At 46.4% G+C, this 21112-nt stretch overlaps 2 pseudogenes; both read right to left on the reverse strand.

The window, feature by feature from the left end:
- Positions 1 to 327: 327 nt before the first annotated feature.
- LOC141022995 (1-aminocyclopropane-1-carboxylate oxidase homolog 1-like) overlaps positions 328 to 21112 on the reverse strand; it is a 34264-nt pseudogene continuing 13479 nt past the window's right edge.
- LOC109754682 (receptor-like serine/threonine-protein kinase SD1-8) lies at positions 1205 to 4994 on the reverse strand (annotated as a pseudogene).

Genomic DNA, 21112 nt, shown 5'->3' on the forward strand with positions numbered 1-21112 from the left:
GCATCGGTGGAATGCCTCCATGACCGTTGATTTTGCACAAGTTGCGAAATGATGAGCTAACTTGATCGTGACACCTCCCTGTTTTGTCATACTTTTTGCTCAATTTTCGTTGTTCATCAGACCTTCCAATCAACGGTTTCCTGGCTTGATTGCATGTTCATTGCAGGTTAATTGGATTTCATTGCAGGTTCATTGCATCTTCCATTGCTTGGATGCATATATATTGGATTCAAAACAAACACAATCCAAACATCTTGCATTGCTTGGATGGATACGATTGCGTGGTGGCCAAGCGAGCAACTAGCTTGTACTTTTGATCGGATGGATTCAGAGCCTCGGGTGCTTGAGCAGAGAGCTGACATCGAGGCCCTTCGCCGCCCTGTAGTGCCGGACCAGCTCTGCTATTGTGGTGGTCCGGTGCCGCGCCTCACCGACGGCGACAATTGGCCGTAGCACTCTCGTGGATGTGGCCGCGCCCTGCCGTCGGAAGAAGCAGGCCACGGAGACATGAGGCTCGACGCTCTTGGCCACCACGCGGTGGGGTCAGAATGGGCGGTGGTGCCCATCGTTACGTGCGGCTCTAGCCAGGACGGGTTGTAGTGGCCGGCGAGCCCCTCCAGGCACGCAGCGTCCTCCTCCAGGTGCTCACTGCGGAGGCCCAGCCCCTCCGATAGTAGCTCGAGCAGGCTGCAGCCCAGCTGTGCACCAGCCTCATTTACTCCTACGCGATGGTCCTGCACACGGGCTGGATCTCCTCGGCGGCGACGGTTCTGGCGCCGTCGCCATGAACAAGGTGTTTGTGTCACCTGGACGGCGATCGGAACAGGTCGAAGTTGCTCTAGTACCTCACGCGCCGGCAAGAGTCCCGGCTGTAGTAGGGTGCATTGGCCTCCGCCGGCTCCTCATGAAACCCGTGCAACGCCGCGAGCATCTCTGACATGAACGCCTTGGGCTTGCCGTGGTTCACCACCTGGAAGAAGCCCACCGTCTCCACGGCCGCCTTCAGCGCGGTGACCAGCTCAGCTCACTCAGATGGTGTAGTAGTAGTACGAGCAGGAGATGATACATCACTAATTCACTATTTAGTATTGAAGTGTGGATTATGACCTCTAAATAAGTAAATATCCAGTACTTACACAGAACGCCACTTCAAAGATCGTGAGACTGCTATATTCATATTTTCTAAACTGAGACTGCTATTTTTTTTTAACTGAGACAGCTATATTTTGGCACAAACAGAATACAAAACACATTCAAAGATCGTGAGAACTGAACAACACAAGATACATCACTATTTTATCTTTTTTTAAATCTGACATCACTATTTTGTGAGCCAGACAATTTACAACAGTGTTAAGTACATAAAAAATACAGAATTATTATTTCATCGCCCCTCTATCTCGGTAAAAGTAAAACTGTTGACCGAAGGCTGAATATTTCTTATTTGATTCAGTTCAGCACTTCGTCGTGCAAAGTAGGCAGTGCGATTGGGGGTTGTAAGTGTGGTGCTTCCATTCTCCAGGACGAACACAACGGAAGACATGCATGGCATGTTATCTGGGTTCTCCTGGACGCATAGGAGTGTTACATGGACGCAAAGCAAAACTTCGTCTGGTGAAGTATCTATGATGGATGGGTCTGGTAGTTCGTTGGTCTTCTCTTCCTTCCACATATTCCATGCCTAAAATAACCAAAAATATTATATCAATATTCATTTAGTCACTCAAAGAAAAAATTCTTCAAAATTTTGATCCATCTTTAGAAAACAAACTTGAGAGAAGTTTTGTGTGCACTCACATAGACTGTGAGGCTAGGGTATCCCATCATTTGACTAATGGGGTTTCTCCTTATACCAGTTACAACCTCCAACAGTAACACGCCGAAGCTATAGACATCAGACTTAGTAGAGAAGATGCCTTCCATTGCATACTCAGGAGCCATATAGCCACTGCTTGATCATTTAAATTGTCTGAATTATCTAATGAGAACTGAAATTATAAAACCATTAATATGAGTTTTTTTTTCAACAGATACTCACTATGTGCCAACTACGCGTTGGGTATTTGCATTTTGCTGGTTGTCACCAAAGATCCTCGCCATACCAAAATCCACTATCTTGGGTTTCATATCGACATCCAATAAGATATTTCCAACTTTGAGGTCCCTATGAATTATGGTGAACCGTGAGTCTTCGTGAAGATATAGAAGCCCCCTTGCCACCCCTTTGATGATATTAAACCGTGTCGCCCAATCCAACGACAATTTTCTTGAGTCATCTAAAAAGAGACAAATGTAAGCAAAAAAAAGTTGAGCTATTTTAGGAAATCATGGCTTATTATTAGAATGTGTACCAAAAAGCCTAGAATCTAAGCTCTTGTTTGGTAGATACTCATATATCAAGAGCTTTTCATTTCCCTCATCACAACATCCAAGAAGTCGAACCAAGTTTCTGTGTTGCAGTTTTGCAATTAGAATTACTTCATTCCTGAATTCTTTTGTTCCTTGTTGACAGTCTGCACTTAGCCTCTTGACTGCGACTTGCTAACCACCTAACAGTCCCTAGAGAAAGATATATTTGAGATTTACATATGAGCAAAGACTTGTTCTAATTTAGAAGTAATAAGACGAATTGTGTGTTGAACAAATTACCTTGTAAACTTTTCCAAAGCCTCCTTGTCCGATCATGCATGCTTCAGAGAAATTGTGTGTTGCGAGGACAATTTCTTCTAGTCTTACGGATGGAAATTCCTGATCATGAGGAGGATTTTATTCCCCAAGTTCATGAGATGTACTCATGAAAACCAATCTTATAATCTTGTGCTTTCTCCAGTTTTTATTCTTTCCTGCTCCCACGCGGTTATTGTCATGTTCCCTCTAATAAGCATACTATAGGCATTAGAAAGAAAAGGTTATATTTAATCCCTTAAATTATAGGTGTTCACTTCCATTCCTTTATGAACTTGCATAGCAAGAGGAAATAACCCACAAGCCACGTCAAAATTCCAAGACCGGACAATATGGCTATCAGTTGACATAGAAAACACATACCGCATGTTTCAAAAATACACTTGGCCTCCCCTCTAATAGAACTCGCACACACGCGCACACACACACACATGCTTTCCTTGAGTCCATGGCATGGTGACTTGACCTTGCTTTTTATTTCCGAACCCGACTAAGCATGAAACCACTATGATCCACGTGTAGAGATTTTTAGCTCATGGACTACATCTTAGTTGATAGTAGATTTCCCATTATCCTTACAATCAATGGTACGATGGCTAAACCGCACACAAAACTGAATTTCTACATATTCAAGGGGCTTAGAGGGTATATTGTGGTAGTACACAACGAATTCCAAGTTTATATAGTGAAACTGACATTCACATAAGGTTGTCAAATACAACTTTTTTTTGCAAGGAGATTTAAGTAAACATACCTTGGCATTTTAACCATGCAAAAGAGATGCATATGAATATGAGAACAGCACTGCCTAAAACTGACAGCACAATCCTGACTGCATTAATCTTTCTCCTTTTATCTGCACCATACATAACATAGGATAAGTAACAGGAATATGACTCATAGAACTAGAAGTATGTTAGAACTGATAAAATTAACAGTAAAAATGACAAGCTAGAGTAAAAGGCGTGCAACTTTGAAATTTGTTACCACCTGTTGCAACTCGAAGATAGATTGTCTCGCCACCTACGCCTACTTTTCCTGTGTCAACCAACTCACCGGTCCATACCATGCACGCCATGTCTCCTCTGAACCTGCCGCTACTCACATTGCGGTACACGTACCCCAGACAGGAGCAATTGCGGTTGCACTTCACTGCGCACTCCTCAAACGTACTCATTCCCCCTCCGATGAGCTCAAGCTTGTCCGGTGACTTCATCCCCGGCAAGGCCAAGAAGCTAGCGCCACACCCGTGTAGCTGCTCCTTCCGTAGGCACCCCGCCATGAACCGCCCGCAGTCCACTCCTCCTTGTTTGCTGGCTCAAACCCGTCTAGGCATTTGCACGTTGGGATTGGTGCTGCTGTCTCGTCGCAGTAACCATACGGGCCACAATAACCGTAGCGGTTGCATTCCGTGGAAGGCATCTTCCAGAGGACAGCCCATGCCGACGAGCTGCTGCTCCAGCTCTCGAGGCGGTACTCACCAAAGTAAGTCAGCACCATCCTTGTGAGCGGGGCACCATCAGCGAGGCTATATGCGACGTAGAGCTCATCGCCATTGTCGACGAAGGCTATGTACATGATAAGATCACTGACGTTCATGGTTGCCGCTAGCTGTTGTTGGTCTACACTCATCACTTGGAACCCGGTCCATGGGATGCTGCGGGACACCAAGTTCTCTCATCCCACAGGAATACTTGGAAGGCCGAGTCTGGGTCGATACCATAGGAGAAGCGCCCCGGCGAGGGGTTGCCAGGGTCCTTCCACGACACCAGACGCTCGACAGTGTTGGGCGTGTTGGATTTGATTCGGAGCTTCATCCCGGGGAGGAACGAGTCTGTTTGCTGGTCAAAACTCTGCCACGGCGTGGTGCCGTTTGACAACCGGATAACAAGGTTGCCGGCGTTCAGAAGCACCGCCGTTGAGGTAGACGAGCCCACGATAGTGGTCACGTTCGGTGTCATCCAAAGGAAACGACCACCACTATTACCTTCGGAGATAACGAGACTGGAGTTGTTGGTGAGGGAGAGCACCGGTGCAAAGGAAGTGTTGTTGGTGATTGGGGTTTCACGGTTGACAACCCACACAACTGTGAGCTTGGGGATGTTGTTGTACCATATGCCAAGGTACAGCTTGGCTGATGTGGAGTTGGAGGGGTTGAAGAAGCCCAAGGCGAATGTGCCGCCATCGGAGATGCTGATGTTGTCGGGAGACAGCGGCTTGCTAGGGACAAGCCGATCGTCGGAAGCACTCAACGGCAGAAACAAAACGATCAGAACTACAGTGCAGCAGAGGAGGGCCTTCGAATCCATTGATCGATCAGGCCAAAATGTAGGTATGCAGCCGAGGGTGCAAGGAAGCGCCATGTAGTCAGGGGTGCGCCGAAAAGAAGATGTTATTGACGTGGCGCCACACCACGTTTGCCAAGCCCAGGAACATGACGTGGACAAAAGCACGCGGTTGTGTTACAACATCGGGCATGCGTAGATGGTAAGAAGTCAAGGTTGATGAGGCACTACGACCCAACGGAGTGATAGTGCGCGTGTTGGGACGACAGCAGGGAAGACCTCGGGACGCTTGTGGGGATAACGTACCGCGGCGCCATGGCCCAAAGGGTTAATGCCGCAACAACGTGTGTCACTGCATGTGACACCTGGATAATTAAGCTACAGTAATCCCAAGTTAATGGTGCTATGTCATCATTTTCACTGTTGCTAAATCCCCCTTTGATTCAATTCGGTTCAAATTCAAATTAAAGTCCAAGATTCAAATTTCTCAAACATGAAAACTAAAGTGTTCAAAGTGTGGAAAATATTCCTTCACTAATTGTGGTGGTGAACCAACATTTTTATAAATTGGTTTAATGCCCTAAAATAAATAAGACAGTGGCTAAAGTAATGTGTTAAATGTTTTTTTAATTATAAAAATCCAAACCATTTTAGAGGCTCACCAAATCATTAATGGCAGTGACTAAAATTTGCATTGTGATATGGCCAAGTATCATATTAACTAAAAGTCAAATGCTGGTGGTTTTAAAATATAACAGAAAGCTAAATAAATAAATAAAAGGGAAATGAAAGGTAAAGGAGAGAGCCCCCCTGTTCCCTGCCCTACTAGAGCCGGCCCAGCCCAACCCCCACACCCGCGGTCGATCCCCTCCCCTCACTGTGCCTCCGATCCCATCGCTACAGGGGCAAGACCCCGCCGGATCACCTCGCCGGCGATGCCCCGAGGGGATAAGACCGAGCCGTCGGCCTCGTCAGCTCCCTTCCCCCTGCAGATATTTCGCCTCCCCTCTCCTCCCTCGCCCGTCGCTCTCTCCCCCTCCACCAGATCCCCCTCCACCGAGCGCCTCCTGTCGCCGCCCACCGGCGTCCACCGCGGCGACCGCTGCCCCCATCCCTCTTCGGCGCGTCCCAGAGCTCTACGGCCGCCAGCACCGTCATCCACGCCCACGAGCAGGAGCCGGAAGCCCCTCCATCGCTGGGCCGGCCTTCTTTTTCCTCCTCGGATCACCGCCGCCTCGCCAACAACTCCGGCAGCCGCGCGTCTTCCCCGGGCCGTCTCAGCAATGTTGGTGAGCTCACACTCCTCCTCTTCCTCTAGACGAGCTCGCCTGCGCCCCGTAGCTAATCCCGCCGCCGTTGCCGAAGCTCATCGTCGCCATTCGAGTCACCGCCATGGCCATAGGCCGCAGAGCTCGCAACGGGGCTTTACCACGTGTTCCTAGGCTCTCCAGGGACGCAGCGCACCTAGCCTCACCCCCTGCCGTGCCTCTCATCGCCGTGGCCGCCTACGCCCGAGCCCCGCGCGTCGCGACCTCGACCGTCCGTGCGCGAGCGTCCGCGTACGCATATGTGCTGCTGCTACTGCCTCCTACCCCTACTCGTGGTTGTGCCCTGGGCTGCTCCTTGTTGCTGCTGCTTCTAACTGTACTGATGCGGCTGCTAGTACTCATGTCGCTGTCGCCGCTCGTTGCCAGGTACACTGCTGCTCCCGCCCACTAGTGCAGAACAGGCCTTTATCACCGGTTCGTAAGGGCCTTTAGTGCCGGTTCTGCAACCGGCACTATGGAGTGGAGACTAACACTAGTACAAAACAGGGCTTTCGTCACAGGGCAATATTCACATTAGTCCCGGTTCAGTCACGAACCGGGACTAATGTGAGCATTGGTCCCGGTTCGTGCGGCTAAGGCATTAGTCCCGGTTCACCTGGGCCCTTTAGTCCCGGTTGGTGCCACGAACGGGACTAAAGGGTGCGATGCCCATTAGTACCGGTTGGTGGCACCAACCGGGACTAAAGGTTAGTCCTTTAGTCCCGGTTGGAGCCACCAACCGATACTAATGGGCTTTGAGGCATTAGTACCGGTTCATGGCACGAACCGGTACTAAAGGGCCCATCAAACTCTACCCCCCCCCCCCCCCCCCGACCGCCTTTTCAGTTTTAGAAAAAACAAAAGAAAATGATGGAAATGTCAAAAAAATAAAATAAAATAAGTTTCCCACGTGATATGTGGTCTAGTTGTTGGGAAAATTAACAAATATGAATTTTGACTTTATTTGCAAAATCTCTCTGGAATTTCTTAAAATGGGCATAACTTTTGCATACGAACTCGGATGAAAAAGTTTTATATATGAAAAATCATCTACTCGAAAAGTTACATCCGAATTTAACTGGGGAACCCCGTTAAACATTTTCAAAATCCTCAAAAATCTAACAGAAAAAAAGATACGGGGCTTTTAAGATCTGGAGAGGCAAAAAAATTCAAATTGTGGTCAAACTATGGTCAAACTGTGGTCAAACAATGGTCAAACTAATTATTCTAGAATATTAGTGTTACTAAATAATTATTTCAGTTTTTTTGAATTTTGGTCAAATCTGGTCAAACTGTGGTCAAACAGTGGTCAAACTAATTATTCTAGAAATATTAGTGTTACTAAATAATTATTATTGTTTTTTAAAACAATAGTTTCAAACTCAAACAGTGAAATGTGTCACTTAATGCTCAAGCTAAATTCCTGAGGGTTAATAGAATTGACATCTTACTATTGTCAGGAAAACAACAAGTGTAGACTTGGAAACGAGGGAGAATAGAACCCGAAAGTTAAGCGTGCTCAGGCTGGAGTAGTGAGAGGATGGGTGACCGTCCGGGAAGTTAGATGATTTGGAATGATGAGGGGTGATTAGAGATTAGAGGATAAATTGAGCAGTGATGAGGGGTGGTAATTAGAGATTAGAGGTTAAAATAATTCAGAAATTTGAAAATCAAAAAAATTTAAAAAAAATTCGCAAAATTTTTTTCAAAACAAATTATCATAAAATTTCCTTTAGTTCCGGTTGGTAACACCAACCGGGACTAAAGGTGGAGCTCCAGACTGCGTCCACGTGGACGGCCTTTAGTCCCGGTTCGTGTAAGAACCGGGACTAAAGGGGGGAGGCATTAGTAACGACCCTTTAGTCCCGGTTCAAAAACCGGGACTAAAGGCCCTTACCAACCGGGACAAAAGCCCCCTTTTCTACTAGTGTAAAGCCCCCCTCCTTTAGTACCGGCGCTAAAGTGCCACCACGTGGCACGAGCCAGGGCCGGGTGCTGGTAGACCATTAGTACCGGTTGGTAGCACCAACCGGTACTAAATGTTTGGGGGGGTTTTGGTTTTAATTTTTATTTTTTCATTAATTTTGTGTTTTCCATTTAAATCTTTTTTGTTTGCTGGTATTTTACGATATTACATATTGTACACGTTATGCATATATATAAATAGATTTTCTCGTAGAACCGATCATATATATATAATCGAATGTCTCACAACCACCATTAATTATTCACACATACACATGTATATATATACAATTTCTCCTACATGTTGCCTTGGTGCCTTCGGAGCACGATGACAAGTGGTTCATGGGGGCGGTAGCGGGTAATAGTATTCTCCTTTGGGATCTATGACCTGGTCGAGCAAAAATCCCGCTATTTCCTCTTGAAGTGCTCGTATGCGCTCCTCTGATAGGAGCTTGTCCCGCACCTCTTTGAACTGTTAAGAATGAGATCAATATGCATGTGTATTAGTTGTGTGACTAGATATCGACAATCATGTAAGATTTGTGAATAGTGTTCTGGCAAACGTACCCAGTCCTGTCTATCAGATCTGCTCCTTTCGGACGCCATCATGCGAATGTTCTCGCAAACGTAGTATGCACACACTTCAGTCCCCGGCGCCTGCTTCAGGGCCTTTACGACAATAGAATTTAATCAGATAATAATTAATCAAGCATGTTAATTAATTAATGGTATTGAAACAAGAATTAAAGTGATGGTAGCTAGCTAGCTAGTACTACTTAATTACTTACCTTGGGTCGATACCAACTTAGCTTTTGTCGCCATTTTCCTGGAGTTACCTTGATGTACTTTGCCCAAGCCCTACCCGCCGGCAAAGAAAATTAATAAAGGAGTTATTAAAAATAGTTCATATCAGGAAATGACGAACTAAATAGGCCGAGATATAGTTAATAATGATTGAAATAACCTGTCGACTATCCCCTTCACGATGCTGTAGTCACTATTTTTTTAAGTAGTGAGTCCAGTACTTCAACTTTTCCTTCGTCAACTTTAATGTCTAACAAATCCAGTGGAAGCTGCATGCGCATGTATAAATTAAGAGGGCATGTGCATAACACTAATCAACTATAACCCTGAACCCTATACACTTATTAACATCTAGTTAGTAAGCAAAATCAGAATTTGTAGTACAAAGACAGTGTGACTCACTCGAAGTTGTAAGGAAGTAGTATATCTTCATTGCTATTGAGGCGCTTCAAGAACTCTAGCATGCATTTCTCTACATCTTGTCTACACCATTCCAATTTCTATGTGTATTCATTAACGGTATTTGGGTCAATGAACCCAATGCCATAGCGTCCAGCTTTTTTCATTTCATACATCTTCATCCTACATAATACCACAGAAAAGAATATATAGTGAGGATATATAATTACAGGTAATTAATGATCAATCAATGAGCACTAGAGCTAGCTTGAGACTTAAATTACAGAAAGAAATCACTTACAGACAATAGCAACTGACGATAGATCTGTCGAGTGCGTCTTGATTGAATAACTGAAATAGCTCTGAATACTCAACGGCCAGAGCTTTCTTATGGAAGTAATGATCTTCCTCGACTTGCACCATGAGGGACTCTCGATTGGAAATCTTGGTAATTTTTATGTACCAATCATGCAATTCATACATTCTCGTTGGGAGGTTCTTGACCTCCTCGGGCTCGACCAAAGGTTGGGCCCGGACATATTTCCGTTTTATTTCCTCCTCTCTAAGCGGAGACATGGTCTCGATCTCGAGGAGTTGTCCAACAGTGATCTTGAGCATTTCAGTCTGCATTATATGCTCCTCGGTTATTACCACATCGCCCAGCTCGGGAACGTAAACGGTTTGCCCACAATAATATTGGGCGCGCGTACTCTCATGTGTTGTTGGCACAACAAGCGGGGGGGTCGATTGCGCCGCCTGTTATCCCAGCCGGGGAACGGTTTTCCCGCATTTTTTGACAGCTGCTTGTTGGCTCGAGCTCGAGCTCGCTTCCTTCTATAGTCGTCCTCGGTGTGCCTTCCTGATTTGGCGCTCATAGTCTGAGTCAACAGGCTTGGGAGCTGGTGGTCTAGCCATATGAATGAAGTGGTCAATCTTTTCCTCAGGCACTTTCTCCCTCGGCGGCGTTGCCGGTTTTGGTCGAAAATGAGCGTCCACTTCGGCCCGCACTATTGCATCGTTTTGCTCCTCGGTCATGTCGTAAGGCCTCTGAGGAAGAGGAGCGAGGCTGCTTGGACCATATTTATATCGCTTGTCTCCGCCTGTACTTTCTGTACTACCTCGACTCGTACCGCTACGCACCATACCTGCGGCGTGTCTCTTCTGCGATTGCTTAGGCGGCAGAGACGGCTGACGTGGCTTAGTTGGAGCAGGAGGAGTGGCCTGACGCTGTGCCGGACTTGAAGCAGGAGGTGTGGCCTGACACGGTGTCGGACTTGAAGCCGGAGGTGTGGCCCGACGCTGTGCCGGATTTGAAGCAGGAGGTGTGGCCTGACACGGTGTCAGACTTGAAACAGGAGGAGTGGCCTGACGTTGTGCCGGACTTGAAGCAGGAGTCTGCTCACGCGTTCGTGGACTTGGAGGAGCGGGAGTCTGCTGACACGGTGGCGGACTTCGAGGAGGAGTCGGCAGACTAGCGTGTCGGTGGACTTCGAAAGATGATGTAATCCTTTTTCCATAGGATGAAACGATCTATGGCCTCTCCCAGTGTTTGCTCGTCGTCACCTCCAGGAATGTCAAGCTCTAGCCCCGAATATGGGCCCACCACCTCATCAACCAAGACACGAGCATAGCCCGCTGGAATCGGGGCGCAATGGAAGGTTGCTTCAGGGGTAATTGTAAAAGCAACGGCGTTCGCCACCTTCATGGATATGTTCTTCATTTTGAAGTGTAGCTCACAGTTAGTGTTCTCTATGATGTCATCCACAGGGTATGTATCCAGTAGTGCGTCGCCCGGGGCGGAATCAACGCTGCTTCTCGGCATGGATGGGACGGTACTATCCAATGTTGGATGATCATCCGCTTGTTGCTGCCGCTGCTGAGACCCCCTTTCCTGGCTAAGTGAGTCGATCTGCTGCTGCTGCTGGAATTTGAGTGCCAAGTCCGCGTGCCTTGCTTCTAGGCCTTGAAGGCATTCCGTGTCCTGCTTCCTCTGCTCCTCCTCCAGCTTCCTCTTCTTCTCCTCCTCCATCTTCTTTCTTGCACGGGTCCTGTAGTCGTCGTTCCATTCCGAAAAGCCCTCATACCAGGGAATAACGCCCTTGCCTCGTGTTCTTCCCGGGTGTTTAGGATTTCCTAGGGCGCGCGTAAGCTCGTCGTTCTCTCTGTTGGGCGTGAACACCCCCTTTCGAGCATCTTCTATTGCGTCAAGTGACTTTTGTTCTGCTCCTTTTAGACTTGCCTTCTTCGAAACCAGGCCTGTCTTCGGGTCCAACGCCCCCCATGCGCATAGAACATAGTTCTGCACCTGGGGGGCCAGCTCCTAGTAACCGGAGTGACCCCTGCATCCTCCATCTCTTGCTCAGACTTATCCCACTTAGGCATTGCCACCGCGTAGCCACCTGGCCCCAGCCTATGGAACTGCGTCTTTTTTGCGGCATTGGCCTTGTTTTTTCTTGATCGTTCATTAGATAACTCTGATTCCCTGAATTTCACAAAAGTGGGCCAATGTTCTCTTTGCTTCTCCAGTGTTCCCTTGAATTCTGGAGTCTTCCTTTCTGCAGCAACGTAGTTGGTCCATACATTTTTCTTGTGGGTGTTGAATGCAATTGCCATCTTCTTAAGAGCAGCATCCTTGACTTTCTGCACATCTGCATCAGTGAAATAATCTGGTAGGGTGAAATGTTCCATCAGAGATTCCCAAAGCTTTTGTTTTGCTCTGTCGTCGACCCAAGTAACATCTGGGTGTTTAGTTTTTGGCTCTTTCCATTCTTGAATGGAGATCGGGAGTTGGTCCTTCACAAGAACTCCGCACTGACGAACGAACTTGCTCGCAATGTTCTTAGGCGTGAGGGGTTCGCCACTAGCTTTGATGGAATCGATGTTGTACTTTACACCCTCCTTCAACTTTTTGCTCGGGCCGCGCTTTGTCCTGCTGTCTGTAGAAGCAGATTTGCTCGATCCGGAGGGCTGAAAGAAGAAAGATCGATTCGTTAATATATCTTCAAATAAAAAAACATGTGATGATCACTAGATGCCTGCTTATATAAATATACCTCGCCGGTAGTCTTTGTTATTTCAAGATCAACATTGTATTCGTCATCATAATCATTGTCTGTGTCATCATAATCAGAATCATAGTTCATGACTTCATCAGCTCGGTCGTCGAGATCGAATATCTTATCATCACCCTCCCCGGTATTGTTCAGATATTGGGAGCCGTCATTTGCTTCATTCAGATCATCTGGCCTGCTAGGGTTGCGTATGATCTCGAACAGGGCCTCTTCTCCCTCTCTGCTGGTATTGTCCGTCATAGCTTTTATTTAACTAATACAGAAGAAATGTAAAACAATTTAGTATTCAAATTACAATGCATGGATGCAATCAATAAGGAAAAACTGAATCATATAGTACATAATATGCATCGTCTCGAATAATATATAATCTCGAATACATCGTCTCGAATAATATATAATCTCGAATACATTGTCTCGAATAATATATAATCTCGAATACATCGTCTCAAATAATATATAATCTCGAATACATCACTGGCTAGATAGCTAATAAAGATCGAATACTATAGAAGAATCTAGGCCACTCGCGGTTCCTGGGGCGCGGGCGGTGGACACCCAAAGATAAGGAACCATCACAGGATCATATCTCCGGTCATCTGCCCAAAGAACCTGCCAGGTATTGGAGAACCTGACGTCCATAGCAGCCATGTAGCGATGGACGTGCTCGTCCTCCTCCCTGACACGACGACGCACCACCTCCGGCGGGGCCAGCTCCCTCTGCACCGAATGTGGCCCACGCGAACGCCACCAAAGGAGATCAGGGTCGACGACGGGACCCGAGGCCGGATTCCTCACCAAGTGTCGCGCCCCTCCAGGTAGCACCTCCCAGTGCCAGCCCGGCGGAGCCCAATCCCGGACATGGGTCCTCTGAAGCAGGACGTCGCCGCAAACGGGTTGACAGCGAGGATGCGGGCCGGGCATCGTCGACAACAAATACTATATGCCGCAAAAGTAAAGTAACATTTTTTAAATGATTGGATTGTGATTTCTTATATGCAAATTCTAAATTTTATAACTAAAAATATAATAAACTAAAAAAACATCGACCATATCTAAAACTAACATTTCTAACATTTCTATAACTAAAATTGTATAACTAATTTTTTTTTAACATTTCTATATAACAAACATTTCTATAACATTAATACAGAAAAAATAACATTTCTATATATAACTAACATTTCTATAACATTAATACAGAAAAAACTGAAAAAACTAAAAACTAATAACTAATAACAGAAAAACTAAAAACTAAAAACAGAAAAACTAAAAACTAAAAACAGAACAAAAATTGTGTATGTGTGTGTGTATGGTGTGTGTGTATGTGTTGTGTGTGCAGGCGACGGCGACGGCGAGCCAAGGCGACGGCGCCGGCGGCGCGAGCGGCGGCTTCGATTGGAGGGAGAGGAGAGGGGGGACAGAGGCTCACAGCGCGGGCGCGGGCGACGTGGGCCGGTGCGGGGACGGGTACGAGGGCCGGTGCGGGGATGGGGATGGGCCGGCGACGCGGACGGCGCGACGAGGACGGGGGCGGCGCGGAGTCGACAGGGACGGCGCGACGGCGGCGGCGACGGTGCGGGACGAGGCGGCGGCGATGAAGCAGAGAGAAGTGGGAGGAAACTGACGAAATTTCCGTAAGTGTTTCTTATATAGGATGGTCCTTTAGTACCGGTTGGAGCCACCAACCGGTACTAAAGGTCGATTTTGGCCAGGCCAAGCGGCGGGAAGCACCCACCTTTAGTACCTGGTGGTGGCACCAACCGGTACTAAAGGCCCACCCTTTAGTACCGGTTGGTGCCACCACCCGGTACTAAAGGGTGTGCGCTGCCAGGCGAGGGGCGCAGAAGTTTAGTCCCACCTCGCTAGTTGAGGAGCGCCAGGACCAGTTTATAAGCCCCGACGCGGGCACTGCATTGAGCTCCTCTCAATAGCAGGCCTTCTCGGCCTACCTCTCCTACTCTGCCTGTGGGCCTACTGGGCTTGCGGGCCTGCATCCTGGCCCAACTACAGGTTGGGTTTCTAGTCGTATGCAGGCCGCTCTGGCCCATAGGTGGGCTTTTTATTTTCTTTTTTTTTTTGCTTTATTTATTTTTGGTTTATTTATTTTTGAGTTGTTTTTTGCTGTATTTAGAGTTTCTTTGGGAATATTTTTGCTTTAGGTACAAAAAATTACAAACTTTCTGTTAGTGCCGGTAGTTTACAAATTTGAATAGTTTACATTTTGAATTATTTGAAATTTGTGTGAATCACTAGTTTGTGAATAACTTAACTTTGAAAATAGATTTTCAGTGATTCTTTTTTCTTATGTTTAATATTAGTGTGTTTTATCATTATATTCAATTTGGTAATGCTTAGGTTATTTAAAAAATGAAATCCCCTTGTAACGGATGAGTTTTCGTCCGAAACCCTGATACTTGGAAAGAGATTGTCCATTTTATACACGAAGTGCATCCAGTTTTTGCAGTAACCCTCTCTATTTTTTTGCACATGCTATGTGGGTGAAATTATGATACCATGCCAACTTTCAACCTTTTCTGAGTTCATTTGAAATGCTTTTCAATTTTAGGGTCATTTAGCTGAAAAAATCAGTAAATGCATGAAAGAATTTGTTTGCACATTAAATTTCTTAGCATTTCAAATGCCAAAACACATAACTACCCTAACTATTACAGAGATTCCCTCCTGGGTGTGAAACACGGAAGAAAGTGATGATAGTGAAGCTGATCACATCCCAGATCTTTGGGTGTGAAACTTTTTCTTCGCGTATGTCCCTTTGCGCTGTAGCCATGGAAAATCTTCATCATTTAAATGGATGCTCGGGTCAATATTCACTGTGAATGGAGCAATTTCATCAAACTTTTCATAATCTTCTAACATGTCTGTCTTGTCATCCACTCCCACGATGTTTCTCTTCCCAGAAAGAACTATGTGGCGCTTTGGCTCATCCTATGATGCATTTGCTTCCTTATCTTTTCTTTATCTCGGCTTGGTAGACATATCCTTCACATAGAAAACCTGTGCCACATGATTAGCTAGGACGAATGGTTCGTCTGCATACGCAAGATTGTTGAGATCCACAGTTGTCATTCCATACTGCGGGTCTTCCGTTATCCCATATCGTGTCATATTGCCCATTTGCACCGAAACAAAGGGACCTTCAAATCACGTCCATAGTCAAGTTCCCATATCTCCTCTATGTAACCATAATATGTTTCCTTTCCCGTCTTGGTTGTTGCATCAAAGCGGACACCACTGTTTTGGTTGGTGCTCTTCTTATCTTGGGCGATCGTGTAAAATGTATTACCATTTATCTCGTACCCTTTGAAAGTCATTATATTTGAAGATGGTAACTGGGACAGCGAGTACAGGTCATCTTTAATAGAGGCGTCATGCATGGTACGTGTCTGCAACCAGCCGGCGAAACTCCTGGTTTGTTCACGTGTAATCCAGTCATCAGACTGCTCCGGGTGTTTGGAGCGTAGAAAATTCTTGTGTTCGTCCATATACGGAGCCACCAAGTCGGAATTCTGTATAACTGTGTAGTGTGCTTCATTGAGAGAATGTCCGTCCATACATATTTTTTGATTCCCTCCTAGCGTGTCTTTTCCATCCAGTCTGCCCTTATGCCGCGATTCAGGAACACCAATCGGCTTAAGGTCAGGAATAAAGTCAATACAAAACTCAATGACCTCCTCATTTTCATGGCCCTTGGAGATGCTTCCTTCTGGCCTAGCATGGTTATGAACATATTTCTTTAAGACTCCCATGAACCTCTCAAAGGGGAACATATTGTGTAGAAATACAGGACCCAAAACGCTAATCTCTTCGCATAGGTGAACTAGGACGTGCATCATGATGTTGAAGAAGGATGGTGGGAACACCAACTCGAAACTGACAAGACATTGCACCAAATCATTCTCTAACCTTGGTATGATTTCTGGATCGATTACCTTCTGAGATATTGCATTGAGGAATGCACATAGCTTCACAATGGCTAATCGAACGTTATCCGGTAGAAGCCCCCTCAATGCAACCGGAAGCAGTTGTGTCATAATCACGTGGCAGTCATGAGACTTTAGGTTTTGGAACTTTTTCTCTGCCATGTTTATTATTTCCTTTATATTCGACGAGAAGCCAGACGGTACCTTAATACTGAGCAGGCATTCAAAGAAGATTTCCTTCTCTTCTTTGGTAAGAGCGTAGCTGGCATGACCCTGATGTATGCCGTCTTTTCCATGCATACGTTGCTGGTCCTCCCGTGCCTCAGGTGTATCTTTTGTCTTCCCATACACGCCCAAGAAGCCAAGCAGGGTCACGCAAAGATTCTTCGTCACGTGCATCACGTGGATTGCAGAGCGGACCTCTAGATCTTTCCAATAGGGCAGGTCCCAAAATATAGATTTCTTCTTCCACATGGGTGCGCGTCCGTCAGCATCATTCGGAACAGGTTGTCCGCCAGGACCCTTTCCAAAGACTACCTTCAAATCCTTGACGATATCATATACATCAGCACCAGTACGGTGGCGAGGCTTCGCCCGGTGATCCGCCTCACCTTTGAAATGCTTGCCTTTCTTTCTTACGGGATGCCTGCTCGGAAGAAATCAACGATGTCCCAGGTACACATTCTTCCTACAATTGTCCAAATATATACTGTCGATATCATCCAAACAGTGCGTGCATGCGCGGTATCCCTTGTTTGTCTGTCCTGAAAGGTTACTGAGAGCAGGCCAATCATTGATGGTCACGAACAACAAGGCCTTTAGGTCAAATTCTTCCCTCATGTGCTCATCCCACGCACGTACACCTGTTCCATTCCACAGCTGTAAGAGTTCTTCAACTAATGGCCTTAGGTACACATCAATGTCGTTGCCGGGTTGCTTAGGGCCTTGGATGAGCACTGGCATCATAATGAACTTCCGCTTCATGCACAACCAAAGAGGAAGGTTATACAAACATAGAGTCACAGGCCAGGTGCTATGGTTGCTGCTCTGCTCCCCAAAAGGATTAATGCCATCTGCGCTTAGACCAAACCATACGTTCCTTGCGTCATCTGCAAACTCCTTCCCGTACTTTCTCTCAATTTTTCTCAACTCCGACCCGTCAACGGGTACTCTCAACTTTCCGTCTTTCTTACGGTCTTCTCTGTGCCATCGCATCGCCTTGGCATGCTCTTTGTTTTGGAACAAACGTTTCAACCGTGGTATTATAGGAGCATACCACAGCATCTTGGCAGGAATCTTCTTCCTGGGGCGCTCACCCTCGACATCACCTGGGTCATCGCGCCTGATCTTATAGCGCAATGCACCGCATACCGGGCAAGCGTTCAAATCCTCGTACTCACCGCGGTAGAGGATGCAGTCATTAGGGCATGCATGTATCTTCTGCACCTCTAACCCTAGAGGGCAGACATCCTTCTTTGCTTCGTACGTACTCTCGGGCAATTCGTTGTCCTTTGGAAGCATATTCTTTATCATTACCAGCAACTTTCCAAATCCCTTGTCAGATACACCATTCTCTGCCTTCCATTGCAGCAATTCCAGTGTGGTGCCCAACTTTTTCTTGTCAGCTTCACAATTCAGGTACAACAATGTCTTGTGATCCTCTAACATGCGCTGCAACTTCTTCTTCTCCAAATCACTTGCGCGGTTTCTCTTTGCATCGGCAATGGCCCGACCTAGATCACCAGCGGGCTCATCTGATGCCTCTTCTTCAGCTTCTTCCCGCATTGCCGGCTCAGCTTCTTCCCCCATTGTTGTATCATCGTATTCAGGGAACCCATGGCCAGGATAGTTGTCGTCGTCCTCTTCTTCTTCATTGTCTTCCATTATAACCCCTCTTTCTCCGTGCTTGGTCCAAACATTATAGTGGGGCATGAAACCGGACTTAAACAGGTGGACGTGAATGGTTCTTGACGTAGAGTAATTGTGATCATTCTTACAGACTAAACATGGACAAGGCATAAAACCATCCGCCCGCTTGTTTGCCTCAGCCGCAAGCAGAAAAGTTTGCACGCCATTAATGAACTCGGGAGAGCATCGGTCATCGTACATCCATTGTCGGCTCATCTTCATTACACAACACCGAATAGACAAAATTAATACAAGTTCATACATAAAGTTCATACATAAAGTTCATACAAGACTTAAATGCAACAAACAAATAACTCTCTAACTAAAGAATTTAAATGCAACAACAAATGCGATCAAGATCGCAACTAAGGTAACAATTGATCCAACAGCATAATGATACCAAGCCTCGCTATCAATGGCATAGTTTCTAATCTTTCTAATCTTCAAGCGCATTTTCTCCATCTTGATCTTGTGATCATCGACGACATCGGCAACATGCAACTCCAATTCCATCTTCTCCCCCTCAATTCTTTTCAATTTTTCTTTCAAATACTCATTTTCTCTTTCAACTAAATTTAACCTCTCAACAATAGGGTCGGTTGGAATTTCCGGTTCACAAACCTCCTAGACAAAAATATCTATGTCAACTTGATGGGCATAATTTGTCATAAACACAAAATGCAACAACTAGTTTTAAAAGAGAATATACCACATCCGAATCATAACAAGGACGAGGGCCGACGGGGACGGATATCAAAACCATGGCACTATGTATAACAAACAACGTACGGGTAAGATAATTATACGAGTAACTATATATCCAAATCACACAAACATCAATTTGGTAATGTAAAACATTCATGAACAAGAGGCTCACCACAAGGTGGTGCCGGCGACGGAACGGTGCGGGCGATCGACTGTGGTTACGACGGAGATTTAGAAGGCACTAAGTAAACCACCTACATATGCAAACTAAGTGTTAGTTTTGACCACAAATTGCATATAAATCAAATACTAGCACATATATTTTCTACCAAATTACTAAACTCATAAATTAATCACTATACAAAGCATTGCAAGAGCTAATCTAGCAATGAGAGATGAAAGGACAAAGTTGCTAACCTTTGTGATCATTTGAATGGATGGGGGCCTTCAAATCTTGACAAATTTTGGGCAAAATGTGTGATGAGCTCGAGAGGAAGAGGGGAAGAACAGAGAGGAGAGGGGAAAGGGGAAGAACAGAGCGAGCTCGGGTGGACGAAGGGCTTATGTAGGACGACCTTTAGCACCGGTTCGTGCCATGAACCGGTACTAAAGGTGCTGGAGGGGCCCCGGACTGACAACATCCTGCCACCACTCACTTTAGTACCGGTCCGTGGCACGAACCGGTGCTAAAGGTCGGCCACGAACCGGTACTAATGAAAGCGGCTGGCTAGCCGTTGGAACCGGCACTAATGCACACATTAGTGCCGGCTCAAAAGCAAACCAGCACTAATGTGCTTGACATTTGACCCTTTTTCTACTAGTGGCCGCTGCTTAAGTGCTGCTACCACTGCCGCCTACGCCCGACCCCCGCAGCCACCGGCACCCGCCCTGCCGTCGCGCCTGTAGCTCCGCTCCCGCGCGCGCCCACGCCCCTGGGCCACTCGCGGCTGCCGTCGCGCGCCAGCTCCCGTCGGAGCTCCCGCCTCACCGGCCATTGCCCACACACCCCGCCACATCCTCATGCTCGCGCTCGCCGCGTAGCCCCGTGCCCTGTACCGCCGCGCCCGCGCCCGCGCCCCTCGCCGCAGCTCTGGCTAGCCGCACCGGTGCCGCCCCTTGCCGCGGCCTTGCCCGCCGTATGACCCGCTCGGGTCCGCCTCCTCGGGCACGCGCCCGTGCCCGTTATGCCCGCACACCCGACTGGCCCCATGGGCCAATGACCACTAGGCCCGCCCTGTAAAAAAGATTTAAAAATAATATATGTTTAAAAATAATAATAATAAAATTAATTAATTAATTAGTTTAATCTGGTTTAGTTAGGCTAATTACCTAGTTTAACTAATTACACTAGTTAGTTGATCAAATAGTCTATGACAGGTGGACCCCAATTTTAATTATCCACTAAAGGAAAGAAAATGTTGAATATGTGTGAATGACACCTGGGCCCCATCTGTAGTTTTGACTAGTCAACAGTTGACTGATGACTGGGTCAACTGGGACCCCCTGGACCCGCATGTCACCCTCTGGTACACCTCTATGTACACAGATCTGGGTGGACATAGCATTTTAGCTATTTACTCCCTCCATTCCTAAATATAAGTCTTTATAAAGATTTCACTATGGACCACATACGGATGTGTGTAGATGCATTTTAGAGTGCAGATTCACTCATTTTGCTCCGTATGTAGTCCATAGTGAAATATCTATAAAGACTTATATTTAGGAACACAGGGAGTAATTTCGAATTAATAACAAATTCAGAATATTGTTTAAATCTTTGAAAATAATCCGTAACTCGGATGAAAAAGTTTTCTACATGAAAGTTGCTCAGAACGACGAGACGAATCGGAATACTCTCTCCGTTCATCTGTCACATGCCCCTAGCATAGCGAACATCGAACTTTTCCCCTCTGGTTCATTTGTCCGAAAATGGCTAACTCCGGGAAAACTTTCCGGATGTTATCCCCCTTCGCCGGTATCGCGTAGTACCGTGTTAGAACACCCCTAGTCCCGCGTGTTACCTCCGTCATGCATCTGTG

Source organism: Aegilops tauschii, chromosome 5, assembly GCF_002575655.3.
Source record: "Aegilops tauschii subsp. strangulata cultivar AL8/78 chromosome 5, Aet v6.0, whole genome shotgun sequence".
NCBI classification, from domain to species: Eukaryota; Viridiplantae; Streptophyta; class Magnoliopsida; order Poales; family Poaceae; genus Aegilops; species Aegilops tauschii.